The sequence below is a fragment of the Plectropomus leopardus genome, chromosome 8 (assembly GCF_026936395.1).
Source record: "Plectropomus leopardus strain MGB_pleo_1.0 chromosome 8, ASM2693639v1, whole genome shotgun sequence".
In the NCBI taxonomy this organism is placed as follows: domain Eukaryota; kingdom Metazoa; phylum Chordata; class Actinopteri; order Perciformes; family Serranidae; genus Plectropomus; species Plectropomus leopardus.
In genome coordinates, this window is record NC_142183.1 from 16,684,933 (window position 1) to 16,700,884 (window position 15,952).

The 15,952-nt window shown below is 39.6% G+C and overlaps 2 protein-coding genes across 4 annotated transcripts in view; one reads left to right on the forward strand and one right to left on the reverse strand.

Annotated features, from left to right (window-relative positions):
- Positions 1–8,712, reverse strand: part of flrt1b (fibronectin leucine rich transmembrane protein 1b) — a 42,162-nt gene extending 33,450 nt beyond the window's left edge. The window contains exon 1 of one of the 2 annotated variants that reach the window (XM_042493073.2): positions 8,354–8,712. The gene's annotated coding sequence lies outside the window, so the exon portion shown is untranslated. Of the gene's footprint in view, positions 1–8,025; positions 8,250–8,353 lie in introns of those variants that run through there. The other variant, XM_088080995.1, reaches the window with a different exon arrangement.
- The window catches only part of macrod1 (mono-ADP ribosylhydrolase 1), a 153,447-nt gene that overhangs the window by 62,257 nt on the left and 75,238 nt on the right, over positions 1–15,952 (forward strand). The gene's annotated exons all lie outside the window — the stretch shown is intronic.

Below are 15,952 nucleotides of genomic sequence, written 5' to 3' on the forward strand. Positions count from 1 at the left end.
GGGGATCGCATTTATTAAATCTTTTCGGGACAATCTCAGCCAAAACATGGCATAACCTCAATTATATAAAAGCACAGTTTGTTTCAGAGCCATACTGCCTCCTACAATTCATTGCATAAGGCATAAACTAAGGTAATAACTAGACCTACATAGAATCAGTTTTGAAATTTGGTTTTTTTATTTAAAACACTAAAGGTTGTTTTGCTTTTCAAACAAAGAGGAAAAGCAAGATGGAAAGGGAATTTCACTCTTAAAACAAATTCTGTTTGTTAATGTATCATATTTTATTGTTTATGGTTTAGTCAACTCTTGGTATGCATAATGAATTGACTATATAAACTTTATTGGGTGTTCAGCAGAGTTTTTGCTATTCTTTCTTGGCTGGCTTTGATCTGATTGCATCACCCTGACACGTGGCATTAACATAAAATATGTACCTCGAAATCCTATCTTGATAGGGTAAAATGCATGTTAAATGCATGCAACATAAGCATTTATTCATAGTTGTGTGACTAATGCAATTCAAAGTTTCACTCTCGTTTGTCCCTGGTTTTGGTCCGCACCAACTCCAGAAGGAAATATCTAGCTCTTTAGCTGCAAAATGCTCCACTATTTTCATCAGCTACACGCTGTCTGCATCGCAACTTTCCTGTTGTTGACAAAAATCGATGTTATAAGAGTGGTGAGGGTGAACCAAAACAATAAAGTACATTGTCACATTGTTTTCATATTGTCATTAGAGTCAGTAGAAAGCAGATCTCTACCAGGTGACCACCAAAGCTCCTCACAGCCACTCTATACCCGTGGAGAGCTGTGCCCAAAGAAAATGTCCTTCAAGGTTCCTCTAAGGCCGTGACACACCGAGCCGATGGTCGGCCGTCCGCCAATGTTAAGCCAATTCAGCATGTTAAAATAAGTAGGGGCAACCATGGAGCCTGTTGGTGGATGAAATCAATCTGATTGGCCATTCAGCTCAGCGCACAGGAAGAAAAATGGAAGTGAATATTGTAAACGGAGAGCCAAAGTTAAGAGGCAGTGAGGTCAAAACAAACTTGTTAGATTAGGTAAGATTGTTTTTCTTTGGCCATTGAGCTCTTAACAGAGAAGTTTCCTGGTGGTTTGTGTTGTTGTTCATCAGTGCTCAGTAAATAGGCTCCATTCTTTCAATATTGGGTTGTGTTGTTAACATAATACCTGGCTAACTAGCGTCATGGCAGTGTTCCAGTCGCCTGTTTTCAATGACTATTACAGATGGCCACTGTCTGCTGGTATGATTGGGTATCTCCTCGCACAGGCGCAGAACATATGTGCTTGTTGGCTGTTGGCTTTGTGTGCTCATGTGCAGCTTTTTGGCCGAGACACGTCGATGTGAGGTGACACAGCAGGGGGCTTTCATTGTTGCCAATTCCCTGACGTCAGTGTGACACGGCCCGTACAGTCAAGATAAAAATAGGGACTAATTCATCTTGTATTGTGCCTTAATTTAGGGGATCATAACATATCAGGTACTGAATTTATCTGCAGATGCTCTGGTTCAAAATGAGACCAAACTTTCAGTTTTTGAGCGAGGACAAAGGCTAAAATGTGGCCCCCAGCAGACAGTAAGGTTTGTTGTCTTTAGCTGAGGTGATATCTGGAAACTTGCAGACCCTGCTGGTTGGTTAAGAGAAGTGAGGAGTCCATTAAAGAGACATTAAATGACGGTAATATTCAGTGAAACAGGTTTTTCAACAATCAAACAATTAACAAGCATACAGTCATAAATGTGCACACAAAAAATAAGACTGATTGGCCCAGTAGTACTTGAGATTAGCTGCTGACAGACAGATACACACACTCACACATGCACACACTAGACCAAATGCAAGAGATTATAAAAATATTGATTATAGAATTAAATCACAGAGCAAAATTGCCTCATTAGCTCAAGTAAGCCCAGCAAAGCTATAACTAGTATCAGGACTTAGAAGCCTTCCCTTCGCAAAGACTGATTTAAAATGAATGACGACTGTCTGTAGCTTCTTTTAACCTGATACATGCCATGTCTGTCTCATTTGACTAATTTGTACTTTGAGATCAAATCACAAGACCAGCAAATATGAGATAACGAGAATGCTTATCTAAATCAGGTGTAAATGCAAAGGCCCATATATTGAATGTCATTATCCAGATACAGATCACATGTTAATACCAGGTGTAAAAGGGCCCGACGCCGTGGAGTGAAGCTGCCCGTTGTCCTTTTACAGATAGGATCGTGCCATCCTTCCATTTTCAATTCGTCCTTTCTATTGTGCAGTATAAAGCGTACAGTGTAGAGAACAGATAAGATCAGAGAAATGAGAAAGGCTCAAATCCATGACATATTATGAGCGCATAGTATATGCGCCTATGCCTGCTAACCCACCGTTTACATTGTGATGTTCTATCTATGTTCTATAGTTTAAAAGGGAGCTGCATTTTGGTATCTGTTTTTCTTATAATCTGGGACAATGCAAATGTTATCTACAAACATGTTTCTGGCATGACAGAAGTGAAAACTAAGATTAGTCTTAACGGTTAATGTAAAGAACAAGTTGGAGCTGTTGGCTGACTGTTTACTATCAGTTTAACTGTTTACATCTATACGAGCTCTGTGTTCCACTAGTATTTGTTAAGGATGAGAAAATGTGCAGTAATCCTCAGTAAATCATCCTGGGTGCTGTCTCAGTCTGAGTCTCTGTTAAGCTGTTCAGGACACGGTTATGAAATCATTGTTTTGGGGGTGGGTTAAACTCTAAATCTGGCTACAAGTGCTGTTTCCCACACACAGACTTTAATAAGGCGGGGTGCCTGGAAACATTAATGCGCAGGTATATTTTGAGACCCATATATATAGCAGGCACTCCTCTTCCACCTCTGTTTATTTGGTTGGTTCCGTTTATATGAGAAGACTTTTTAAGCTTCATATTCTGTATAAATTTTAGTTAATCATTGGTCTGCTTTCCATTTTTGTTTTGATATATTCCATGACCCTGAAGATGACAAGACAATTCCCTATCTTACTGATGACTAAAGCACAGTCTGATCTGCTTTAATTCATCTGACTGGTCAGTGAATATAACCATTTCCTTTTTTCTTAAATAAAACAGCCATGAAAAGGCCAAAACGTCAGCTGAGGGCACACTGGACATCTTCCATTTGTTACTATATTGATTTGGATGGATGCCAATTCCAATATTGAATCATTAATAAAAGGAAATGTTAGCGGCATGCCAAAGTCAACAAGCATTGATATGCTCAGTAACAGTCCAGTCCTGGTTTCATACTGCTGAATTATTTACATTTTGCAGTGAAAAATTGATGCTGAATGTCATGACTGTAGGCATGAAAACAAAGCTGAGAACGGCCTTTTAAATGGATGTAAATCAAACCCTGATTTTTAATAGATGTAAGCTACAGTGTGAGGTTATAAAGAAGATGTAAAAATAATGAATCAATAGATGAACAGAAGAAGAAATCCTTCAGGTAAGCACATTAGATAAGAAGGTCAGATAGCCCCAGGACAGCAGACATGCTGCTCAGATACATGAAGCCCACAGAGTCATCTCTTCCTCTTGACACATGCTGTTCTGCCACAGGGCGCTGACCCAGTGTCTTCAACACTGCTCACTATGACCATAGACAAAAGAAGTGGACGTAGCCTCTGGGTCTTAAAAGTGAAGCCAATGTGGGAGTGCCTTAAGCCTATATTCTTTCTAATGGCCAACAAGGGGCGATTTCACTGGTTGCAAAAAGAGGACTGATAGTATAAAAGTAAAAAAAAAAGACCCTATTTCTCATTTCATTTATTACCTCAGTATACATTTTCTTAATGGGTTTATGGTCTCAATCACTAGTTTCAAGTCTTCTTCAATAAAGCATGATATAAATTATGGTCCCATTTAGAGTAAAATAGATGATAAAGCAGGCTATTCTTTAGGGTGTCGCTACTTTGTGATTGACAAGTCGCTGTCACGGTGGTATCCTCGGGCTCTCAGTCTGATCCACTGCTCACTCCTCCATAACTCCACCCTCTCCTTTAAATGTGTTCATTTTGGCTCCAAAAAGCCAGGATGGTGATGGCCAAAATGAAATTAAACCACTTAAAATGATATGATATCCAAAATCTAACAAGATATCTAGTCTCATACTATGAAATTGATGTAATATCCATGTGTTGCCCAGCCCAAGTATGTAAGCTGACTGCCATTTGGGGGTGGAGTGGATGCAGACCATTGTTCAAGACCATAAAAACCTGTTGTGTTTTAACACCTCATTGCTGTATTTCAGTCAGTGATCTGTCGATGAGGATCATGCCCAGAAAAGCTGTTTTTCCTGCTGGGATCTTGCCCCAAAACCTGGTATTTTAAGCCAAAACATTATCTTTTCCGAACCATAATCAAATGTTTTCCCTCAGCTCTAATAAGCTTTTATCATTTTTCAGCCCACTGTTTTGGTTTTACAGCCCACAAAAAAATAAAATAAAAATAATTGTATACTACCTGCTCACCACCAAACAACAGGCATACACAGTCAGCGACTTGCTGGTGAACATAGTGGAGCATTTAGCAGCCGCATAGCCAGATATTTTTCTTCCTTAAGACCTAAACAGAGCAATGAGGAGAGTGAATTTTGGACTTACATTCACCAGATTGCCAGAAACCAAATATATGCTGATGTTGCTCTGTGTCTGCAGGGTATGTAATGGGCAATAATAACAATTTTGATAATATGTAAATGTTGTGTTTTTAGCTTGTTGCATTGCCTTTAAAGAAATCTGGAGGAGCAGATTTAAGAATCAAAAGGAATCCTAAACAACACCACATAAGGATTTTTGTGTTTTCTAGGAAATCTCATCAGCTGCATCCATGCCACATTTAACTGCCAGTAGAGATTCAGTACTGAGCCTCAGTATCAGAAACATAGAGTCCTCCTACATTACACTCAGCTATTGCTTTGGAAGATTATACTCAGTTGAGGAAGACCTAATACCTTATTTGTTTAAATATCCACCTGGTCTCAATCTCAACTTGTCAAATACCAACAATTGTTCAAAGGCCCTCAACTTCACATACAAACACAATAAGGCACCCTTTAGCTGTGGTGTGAAACAGACTTGGTAGTGGCATTTTTTGACATGCTGAGTAACTTCTGTAATATAAAGAGCAAGAAAGTCCACATGGGTGGGCTGATGGGTCAAACAAACTCCTGACTTTCACCCAGGAGACCACTGTTCGTATCCCATTTGAAAACAAAACTTAATCGATTTATTTTAAAAACAATGTGTTGTGCTAGTATGTGTGGGTTAGAGTTAGGTACTACGCTGTTGATGTCACATGACGTTACATTGTGTACTTGTTTTAAGCCAAGAGGCAACCTCCGAGGTTGAAAAATGAAGCCGTGTAGAGGCCAATTGAGGCTGACTCCAAAAGTGACTAAATCCCTATAGACATCCATTTTAAAATGCACAACTTTACAGAAGAAATAAACACGCTTACAGCTTGGTACAAAAAAAAGAAAAACATGGTTTTGGTCTCTATAGCTAATTACAACTTTCATGAGAACTCAATGACAGACTGTCTGCAAGGAGTCGCTAAAATCTAAGAGTCAGATCCAGCCCTCTCTCCTCAAAAGCTCCAGCCTTTCATCCAAACATGATCACTTATGGCTCCAAAAAAACAAGATGGCAATGGCTGAAAGTCTGAACACAAGGCTTCAAAACAATAATCTACCAACCAGTGGGTGACCTCATTCTGGCTATCTCCATACAGTCAATAGGTTAAGCCAAACCATGATGTGAAGTTTTTTTTTTTACCTATAAGCTCATTTTGAAAAGAGACTGTATGCATTTAATGAGCGATAACTGTGCATTTCCTTTGAAAACTGAGGTTTATTTTGAAAAGACATTAGGCATGTCACAAGCATCAATCGACATGCTGTCACTGAGAGTCCAAAACTGACACTGGAGGGATACCTACAGCATCATAGTTTGACTTGTTGATCAACTGTCTTTATTTGACAATGATTTGTTTAAAAAGTAGGGCTGTCACTTTTTAAATTTTTTTTTAATCGTGCTAATCACAGGCAGACATTTCTGTATTTAAGAGGCTGTTCCAGGCTGAGTTTTAAAGCTAGAGTCATGATGTTGGTAGCATATGAAAGTGGAAGACCTCGGGAATCCAGTGATACTAACCATGTCATGCTAGCTTCACAGGAAGAGTGCTGAATAATGCTCCAATTTTAGGTTCAATTTTGGCAATTTAAAAACAGTATGGCCATTTCACAGCGGTCCCTTGACCTCTGACTTCAAAATATCTGAATGAAAATGGGTTCTGTGGGTACCTATGAGTCTTCACTTTACAGACGAGCCCACGTTATGCTCGTCACATCCAGGTTTTTTTTTTTTGTTGTCATTTGACTCCTAATCAAGACATTCTGGTAAGATTTGCTTTACCTTGTGAATGTGGACTTCAAAACTGTTTTAAATTGCAAAATAGGGCTATTGAAAATGTGATATTGGCCTCACATTGGCTTCTGCAAACTGATTGCACAGCTAAGTCAGCAATACAAGCAGACTAAAAGCTGCTTACAGATGAGATTAATCTGTCAGAAATGATTCTTTGGACTCAATTAAGAACTGCACACACCGCGGGTCTGCAAGTGTGTTAACAGCCGACACATGCTGTGCTAAATGCATTGGCACTAACATATCTTTCGACATATGTGCTGTGAAAAACTTAACAGAAGCTCGGTCAGCTGAGCTTCACACAGGTGCTGACGATTTTAAGCAGCCAAATTCGCCTCTGAGGTGAACGCAGGGCCTCTTGTTTGGATGACTGATGCCTGTAGCAGATTTCAGGAAATTAAAAAATACTGTCATTCAGGCTCAGGGACGATACCGATGTCTGAATGTTTTATTTTTTTAGATTTTGTTTGGCAATTTAACAATCTGTAAAACGCCTATTGTGGGATTTTTTTTCCCCCAACCCCTTCTTGGTTTATTGTGTTTCAAATGAAGAGTTATATAAGCAGTGCTCCTCTCCTGCTGTCGGATGGGTGAATAAGAGGAGATCAAAAGGGAGGCGATAGAGAAAGAGTGTCTGCTGCCTTCTCCTCTTCTTTATTCTCTCCACATTCTGCCAATGTGCAGTTCCCTCTAACTGCATGACTTGCCCTGGATTCTCTCTCTCTAGGACATTACACTTTAATCTCATGTTCTCTCTCTTTTTTTCCTCTTGTCCCCCTTTTGGTCCCTTTGCCTCTCACGCTCTTTCCCTTGTTCATCACTCCATCCATCCATCTCTGCCTTTCTTCTTTAATCCCATGTTCTGTACCGCTTTGGCCCCGAGAATCTCATTCTAATCTGCTGTCTCAATATGGCCCCGTATGACTGCTGCTAATCCGTGTGTGTGTATGTGCAGAATCAGATGTATGTTGGTGTTTACATCCAGTTTTGCAGAAAAGAGTTGAATGATGCAACATTTTGTTTTTTGTTTTTTGTAGTCAAGTTGATGCCCTGCAAAACATGGAGCATCAATATGTGTGAAGTAGTAGTTGGGGGTGCAGATATTGTCATGTGGGAAGGGGCCACTAAGAGATTGACCCTCTGACACACACACACACACACACACACACACTAAAGACCACAAGCAATTATACACAGAAAAACCACACTGCTCACATGAGGGATGCAGGGAGGGAGCAGGAAAGAGCAATGGGAGAGATGAGAGAAAACATGCAACTGGGAATTCTATCTCTTTGCAAAGTATAATCTCTCACTTTAATCTCCCTCTCCGCCTGTAACTCTCTGAAGCACTGCTGTTTAAATCTTTTTTCTCTCTCTCTCTCTCTTTTGGTCCAAGCAGGTAGCTGCACAAATGATATAAACATGCACATATTTTTCAACAAGACTAAAAAAAAAAAAACCTACCACCAAAAGAAATAAAAACATGATAACCTGAATGAACCTTTCCATCTACGAATGCACAGTCATCAAGCAGATCATACCTTTGTTTTCCATTTTCTGCCTCTTTCCTGCTGCTGGCTTTCCACCCTCAAAGCATCCTTGTCAAATCATCCTCTTAACTTAATAGATCGCCTATTTACGCGGGTCCGTTAAGTCCCAGCAGCAGCCTCCACAGCCGGGCGAAGAGACGGGGGAGAATGCTCGGTGTGTCCGCACCAGAGCTCCGCGATGTGCACTTGTTATCTCCCACCCTGTTGTTTCATTCTGCTGTGGGTTAATGTGTTTTGAGCGAGTGTGTGTCTGTGTGTTTGTGTGTGTGTGTGTGTGTGTGAGAGAGAGATAGAGAGAGAGAGAAAGAGAGAGACTAACCTCAGATAAAGTCCCGTTTTTCCTCTCCACCATCTCCTCGCTCCCGGTTCTCGCAGCTCCCCTCTAACCTACGTCAACTTCGCCACTTCAACTCCAAAAACGGCTTGTCATAACGTTAACGTTGCTCCTTCTTTCTCTTTTCTCAAAGGGCTCCGCGTCTCTCCCCCCCGAGCGCAAAACAGCGCCAATAGGTGCGACTAATCTCTATTTCCACCTCGGTTTATCCCGCAAGTCTTGAGGGCACCTCGGTCTTTTAAAATAAACCAACTGTGTTTAGTAACGGCTTGACAGGTGTCGCCTCCAGCGCACGCTCTATCCTCCTCCTCCTCTTCGTCTCGCGCCGAGGCTGCGCGCAGTGTTGTTGCTGTCTATTATGTGTGTGTGTGTGTGTGTGTGTGTGTGTGTGTGTGTGTGTGTGTGTGAGAGAGAGAGAGAGAGAGAGAGAGAGAGAGAGAGAGAGAGGGTGGTGGGGGTACTCTTTACAGTCGCTCTCTGAGCTCCGTTACTGGGGTTCAGCAGGTCGCCACGGTCCAGCAATTACCGACAACTCACCAAGCATTAGACTGACAGGTGCACACACACTTATAGGGTGCACACACACACAATCACGCGCGCGCACACAAAGCGCCATGGTGCTCTGGGGCCGCCTACATGCAGCCAGTTTGGGGGCCCTTTAGATGGAAAATGAGTTGATTTCAGTCCTTGAGGGAAGGAAAGGGAGATTTTTCTCACACTTAAGTAGAAAAGAGGCTTGTTTCTATCTGTCAGAGTCAGTTGGAGTTTTAATTAAAGTATGCAGGCACTGACATGCTGTACCTATCGCACTGTAAAATCTGACAAGTTGATCTTACTTGAAATAATCTTGGAGGGAAAGTAAATAGAACTTTTAATCTTAATTTATGTTTACTGTATATCTAATTGTCAAGTTTACTTAAGATTTATCTGCTTTTACTTAATTTTCTGAAGTTGTTGCAACTTAAAAATGTTGATTGAAATTACCTTGTTCTTCCATAGTGTTAGCAACTTCTGTCAACCAAGTTAGCCTGACTTAACTTTACCGTCGCGAAGAGGATTTAGCCAATGATGAAGTTAGAAGATCTGCAAGTTCTGTTTTGTTTACATGTTTAAGAATATACATATGTGATCGACCAGTTTTCAACCGGCAGAATACAGATAGCACAGAAAACTTGGTTTACTGAAGTTGCTTTAAGATTTATTTAATTAAACTTGTCATTTTTATTTAAAGTGCAGCAACTTCATAAATATAACTACATTTTAAGGAAACTTAACAAGTAGATGTAATGTAAACATAAATAAAGAGTTACATTTATTTACATTTTCAAAGCAATTGGTTTCCTATATTTAAAAGTAAAATAAAGTCTTATTTTACAGTGCAGGACTGCACAGACAAGGTTCCTCGAGAGTCTGTTTTCAGCGAACGACTGAGAGTCAGCACTGGTTGCACGGATATTGATGTGTTTTCATTCAGACTTTGTGACCAATGATTTTCATTTGCGTATAGTGGCACTGCTCACAATTAATTTGCATGTATTACCTTTGGGTAGTTCTCTCACAAAAGATGCAGCACATCATAGCCTTTTGGGTGCTGCATATATGGTGATATTTAATGTAGCTTTCACTGGCGGAACATGGGTGCAAAACACTGGCAAACCTTTACTACATCCAGACACACACACATATGTATACACACTCTTATGTGCACAGCTTATCGGCACACGCTGCATCTGCAGAGGGCTTGCGTGTGGGCCCCTTGGGGCCCCCATTGCGGGTGCAGCTGCGACACCAGCACCCTCTGGCGCTCTTCCAGAGATGGCTGAGTCTGATTCAATTAAGCGCCACTCAGTCAGACTTGCAGTCACAATCTGAATAAAACACTTTTACATGGGGAGCGAGAGCCTAGCCCATACTGAATGTTTTGAATTTGGTAATTATATCAGTATTTAAAAGTTGAAACAAGCAGAGAAAATATTGGTAAATTGTGTATATTGGCTGATATTCACTTATACATAAAATGAGAACACAAATATTTTTCATAAACTTAAATAGTTTTTCTAAGAAGTATGACCATATGTGACATTTTACATTTTTACAAACTTGTCAGTGCTCTCTATAATGGCATCACTGTTTCTAAATACATTACGTATATCCACTCGTATTATACCATATTAGTATATTAGCAGGTAATATAGTCTGATGTTTTGGTCATTCTCTACTAGAAACTGCTCAAATCACATGGTGCTGTATATAGACAATTTTCTATTTAAAAGTAAAATGATAATGGACACAGTAACATGAACATCTGAACAATATAATGCTGTATTAAGCCTGCATCCAGGAAGCGTTCATTCTTCGTCTTGTTTTACAACAATTTATAATTGTATTTTTGGGAAGTGTTTATTTATCTCAGCAGTGTTATAACATCCTCTTTGTGCATTAATTGTAAAATCGTCATATTGCATCACTTTCTATTCTAATATTTTCCCCCCATCATGCAAAAACTGATAGTGATGCTAATTGCACACTGCTATAATGGGGGATAATTTTCCAATCTTTTTTTTTTACATAATGAAAAATAGCAGTCATATTCCTACAGGAACTATTAGTGAGTCTGTGGTAAATTACTGTAATTTATGGTCTAGTTGTCCCTCACGGTTTCTGTTTAATAGCCCTGCGCAGGCAATTATTGTCTAAGTAAAAGTAGGTAGAGGCATGTTAGCCGCTCAATCTTTTCAGATTCCCAGCAAGAAACATGCAAAACATTAGTAAATACTGTAAAATACAGTAAAATACTGTGGTAACATTCACCTGACCAAACACACTCTGACTGCTAAACTAGTCACACCACAGAATGATGCCTTTTTCACCTGTCCTCATCCTCAACGTACAACCTTTGCACCTCTCCACTCTCACAAATTTGCATGTCGGTCAGATTAGATCACATTCTGAAAGGTTCTTCTCGTATGTTCTTGCAAATGAAAGCTGATAAATCCATTATCCAGTATTACCTGTTGTGTTGTTAAAGGTTTAGAAACGTAATTAACTTGTTGAACATCTGGATGTGTGGTCAGCCAAGCCTGCAAGTTTGTTACACCATCCCATATTTTACTAGTGTTGCACAATTAAAGTAACTTACATTGATGTTTTTAAATACAAAATACTTAGACTTTCAGGCAACAGAATGATATCACCTACCATTATGCTACGTTGTGATACTGATTGTATCCATATTAGGATTTACTACACACATACAGTGATTGAAACAATTTAATAAAATCCTGATGGAGTCTCTCTTTAGAAAAATCAAACAAACACCCAGCCCTTTGTTCACAAGTGGAGGGGTGGGGCTTTATGTATGAAGTGCACGCGGGATCTCCACCTATTGACACCGCAGGTCTGCATAGTGACGTCCCTTGTGCCTCATATACACTCCATGGTTTTGCGCAACTCAACTCACTTTAGCACCAGGTCCTTTTGTGTATTGTGCTTTCCACAACAGATAGTACCCCCTCAGTATAGATGGGACTCTCAGGTGGTTGCCATAGCATGAAACTGCTCTGACATCTTCAACGCGACACTTGCTGAATTTTTTGTTTTTAGTAAACAAACAAAGGAATGTATAGATCAGTGTATGGCAATGTGTACTTTGTCAGTGGCGTAGTTTTGCAGTCAGACTTTTTAAAAACTTGGTTAAGTGAAACAAAAATTGTGGTTGCTGTTGACAGTAGCTTAAAATAGCAGGTTTGTGCAGGCTGTCATGTGTTGCACTATTTACAGTTCTCTCTGACCAATCAGTGGTCTGCAGTGTTTTAACTCCACCCTCTAGTACTGGTTCAGCTCACCTCGACCAAGGTGGTACCAAAACAATTACCAGCCAGGCGCCAGCTACGATATTTAACTTTTGCTAATGGAAAACCAAAAAAAGAGCAAGTTGAGTTGAGTAGAGCTGTGCAGTGCTATGTGACTTGCTTAGTGTAAGAGTGGCTACTAAGCCTCTGAGTTACCTGAGTTACCTTTGTTGTGTACCTCCTCAGTGTTGTTAAACATTTCTAAATAACTTCCATGAGTAGCCCTGCTAATTAATATCCTCTGATATCTTTGAAATCAAGTATGTCCTTAGGCTGAATTATGAAAACAAAGATGCAGCTTACTCTCAATTTACAGTCCTCTGTAAAATAATAAAAAACATTACAAACAAACTATAAACTGACAATATATTTACATCCAGGTTAAGCACAACTTTAAGAATTCTTGGAGTCTATGGGGGTAAAACAACTTATTATTGATTAAATTATCAAATCAAATCACTATTTAGTTGATGAAATGACACATTCAACAATGCTCTAATTTAGGTTGTTAAATTACTTAAGTGGTCTCACCAAATGCTTAAAACACAAAATAAATAAGTGATCAAAATTAGTTTCTTTTAATATTTAATTATTTCACCAATCATTTCAGCATTGCTTCATTTAAAGAAAAGGACAAGAAATCCTTCGATTGCTTTAAATCAAATGTCCAAGGCGTTCTCTGTCAAATAATTATTGCTAATATCATAATTCATCCATTTGGATTCATACATTTTGACTGACTTGTTTCTCATGTGGCACCTTGCAACCCAATTGTTTTTGGTCTGATGATGATTTAGCCTCTGGGGATAACAGCCAGTACTTAGGGGGTTCTGGTTTAGCCAGATAATGGATATCCGAGGCAAGACTTCCTCTTCCGTGCACTGGTCATTTTTTACAGTCCAATTAGCAACTTGAGAAGTGAGAATGGAGTTGGAGCGGAAGGCACAATAAGCTCTATGAACAGATATCTGAATGCAGATGCATTTGAAAAAAAGCTAATTGAAAGCTAAATTGTAGTCAGACTTTAGTCGATGGGTTTCTAAGATTGCCTTTTAGCAAGTGCTCTTTGCCTCTTTTGTTCTCCACACGGACTGTTTACCTGCTGCTGAAACTTGGTTTGTCAATAGTACTTTGACTACAAACGGAAACCAGAACGCTTCCAAAATGTTGTCTTGTTAACTATTTCTGCATAAATATGCAGCAATCTGTTTATAGAGATTACTCCTAAGGTTTCTGTTCACACTGTGGAGTTGTTTAGAGAGTACAAAAATGATAGCCAGCTGTTGTAGAAGCTGTGGTCAGAGAAGGGTTTACAGCGAGAGAACATTAACTTCATACATCGACGCATCAGTTGGTCATTAGTCCACCATCTCACTGCTCATTTACATAAAGTTGACCTCTGGTCGACTTTCTCATGTTTCTAAGGTGATTGAGATCTCTCTGCTGTTATTTGTCTGAGCATCGGTTAACGTGAGCTGCTTTGTGCCATATTTTCTCTTCAGGTGTGAAGGCAAGGTAAGAATGCTAAGGTAATTACCAGCAATCAGCACATGTCAATGTAAAAAATGTACTTTCACACCAGCTCAGCTAAAATAGATATTTCGCTGTAGGTTGTTTTGTTAAATCCTCGAAGAGCATCACCACAGAGTGAAATATGACGAGATATTTGTGTTGTTAAGATAAAAAGTGTTTTTCTCTGTACACCGCATTGTCTTTGTAAGTCAAATTCACAGCCTTAAGGTTAAACCTGGGTCTTTTATATCATGGTGGGTAATAAGAAAAGCACATTCACAGTGAGACTCTGGGGCTACATTTGCTGAAGGTCCATGGAAAGCTGATAAAACACAAATGCAAACTAGAACGTTGAGAAAACTGAGAGAAAATTGAGAGACTAAGGGTATTTTTTAAATCATCTCATTAGCCTGTCAGATATTAACTGGGCTGGGAATCATCACCTTTCCAAATAAATAAATGTATATATGCTTTTTAATACACTGAGACATAATTTATAAATTATTTATAAAATGTGTTTTTATTTTACATTCCAGAAGATTAATTATAAATTGTGACATAAAAAATATTAGTAGTTGTTTGTAATTAGACAAAATAATTACTGACTAGTAGTTTAATGTATGTGCTTATGTTAAAAGTGGTGAAGTGTAACTACAAATATTTTCACGTACAAGTATAAACAGAATGGCAGATTATTAGATCTGGGAAATTGTTTTATTGTTAGGCTGATTCTTATTTTTGAAACATATATAATACCAGACCTAACAACGCCACTGGGCCCCACGATACGATATATCACGATACTTACGTCGTGATAGAATATTATTGCTATCTTAAATTAGCTAAGCATTGCACTCACATGTATGCTCCAAAGGAAAACTTTATCAACATCTGTTTTATCGTAAAATATTAAGTTTTCTGTCTGTTCATCTCACTTGGGTTGTTTTTATTGCAACAAAATGTATCTAGCTGACTGAAAAAGCAATTCATTTGATTATCCTCACAAAAAGACTGAATTTAAATATGTAATATTAATAATTTATGTAATAAAATAATTGATACTTGGCGTCCCTGTGTGATACGATATTGCCATGCAAAAATATCGTGATAGTATGCTGTAATGACCCCCCCCCCCCGCGGAAATTAAGCATTTTTACGTTGATCTTTCTGGGAAAAACATTAGTTAACTCTCTTTAACTGCTTAATAAATACAGTACATTCTTTCATCTCGGTGATTTCTAAATTCTTGGAGGTTTTCTTCTTTTAACCTTCCTGTGCTGAAAAAGTGATGTCTTATTTCATCCTAAGGATCAATTTACCCGTGCTTTAATCTCATTTAATCTCAGATGAAGGTTTAGCACAGCGTCTGCTTTTATCTCCCACTGTATAAGTAGCTTTGTCCTTTTTTTTCCATAAGGACGCCAGCAAATTGATTGGCATTCTCAAGTGGAGCAACTAAATGATGGCTAGAAATTAAATGCCTGAAAGAGGTATAATGGTGGTTAGGACAAGTGGGTAGGGGAGAGAGGGAGCGAGGGGTGGAGAGGGAAGCGGGAGAGGGAGGAATACACAAACAGGTTGCACTGGGGCCTGGGGAATAAAGGGGGAGAGGGCGCGGAGAGCAGAGAAAGAAAAATAAGATGGAGGGCCACAGAAAGCAAAGGCAGAAGACAGGTTTAACACAGCGCTTCATGCAAAGCAGAGCCTGTTGTCATCATCATCATCATCATCGTCATCATCACCACTGACTTTTAACACAATCCCACACACACACACACACACAGACACACACAGGTGGTCAAAGATCAATTTTTACTCTGAGCCAAACAGCAAATGAGTGCTTCCGCCCTCTCTTTCGTCTCAACTTCTTCCTTCTCTGTCTCGCCAGGTTTTAAGCGTTTAGCTCTTGTCCTTCACTGATGCATCAATCTATCCAGCCTCTCTCTATCCCCCCAACCCCACCCTCCCCCACCCCCCCACCCAGCGTGATTACTTACCTCCCAAGAAAGAAGAAGTACACTCCATCTTGTTGTTTTATGTTCCCGGCAAATTTAGTCCTGCGTCTCCCTTCTCCACCCTCAACTCTCTTTCACTTTGTCTCTGTCTCTCTCACTCACTCTTCGTCACCCCTCCCTCCCTCTCCCTCTCCATCCCCTGACACCTCGTACTCTCCTCCTCCACTCCCCTCCCTGTCAACTTACCCTCCCTCCTGCCCCCCTTC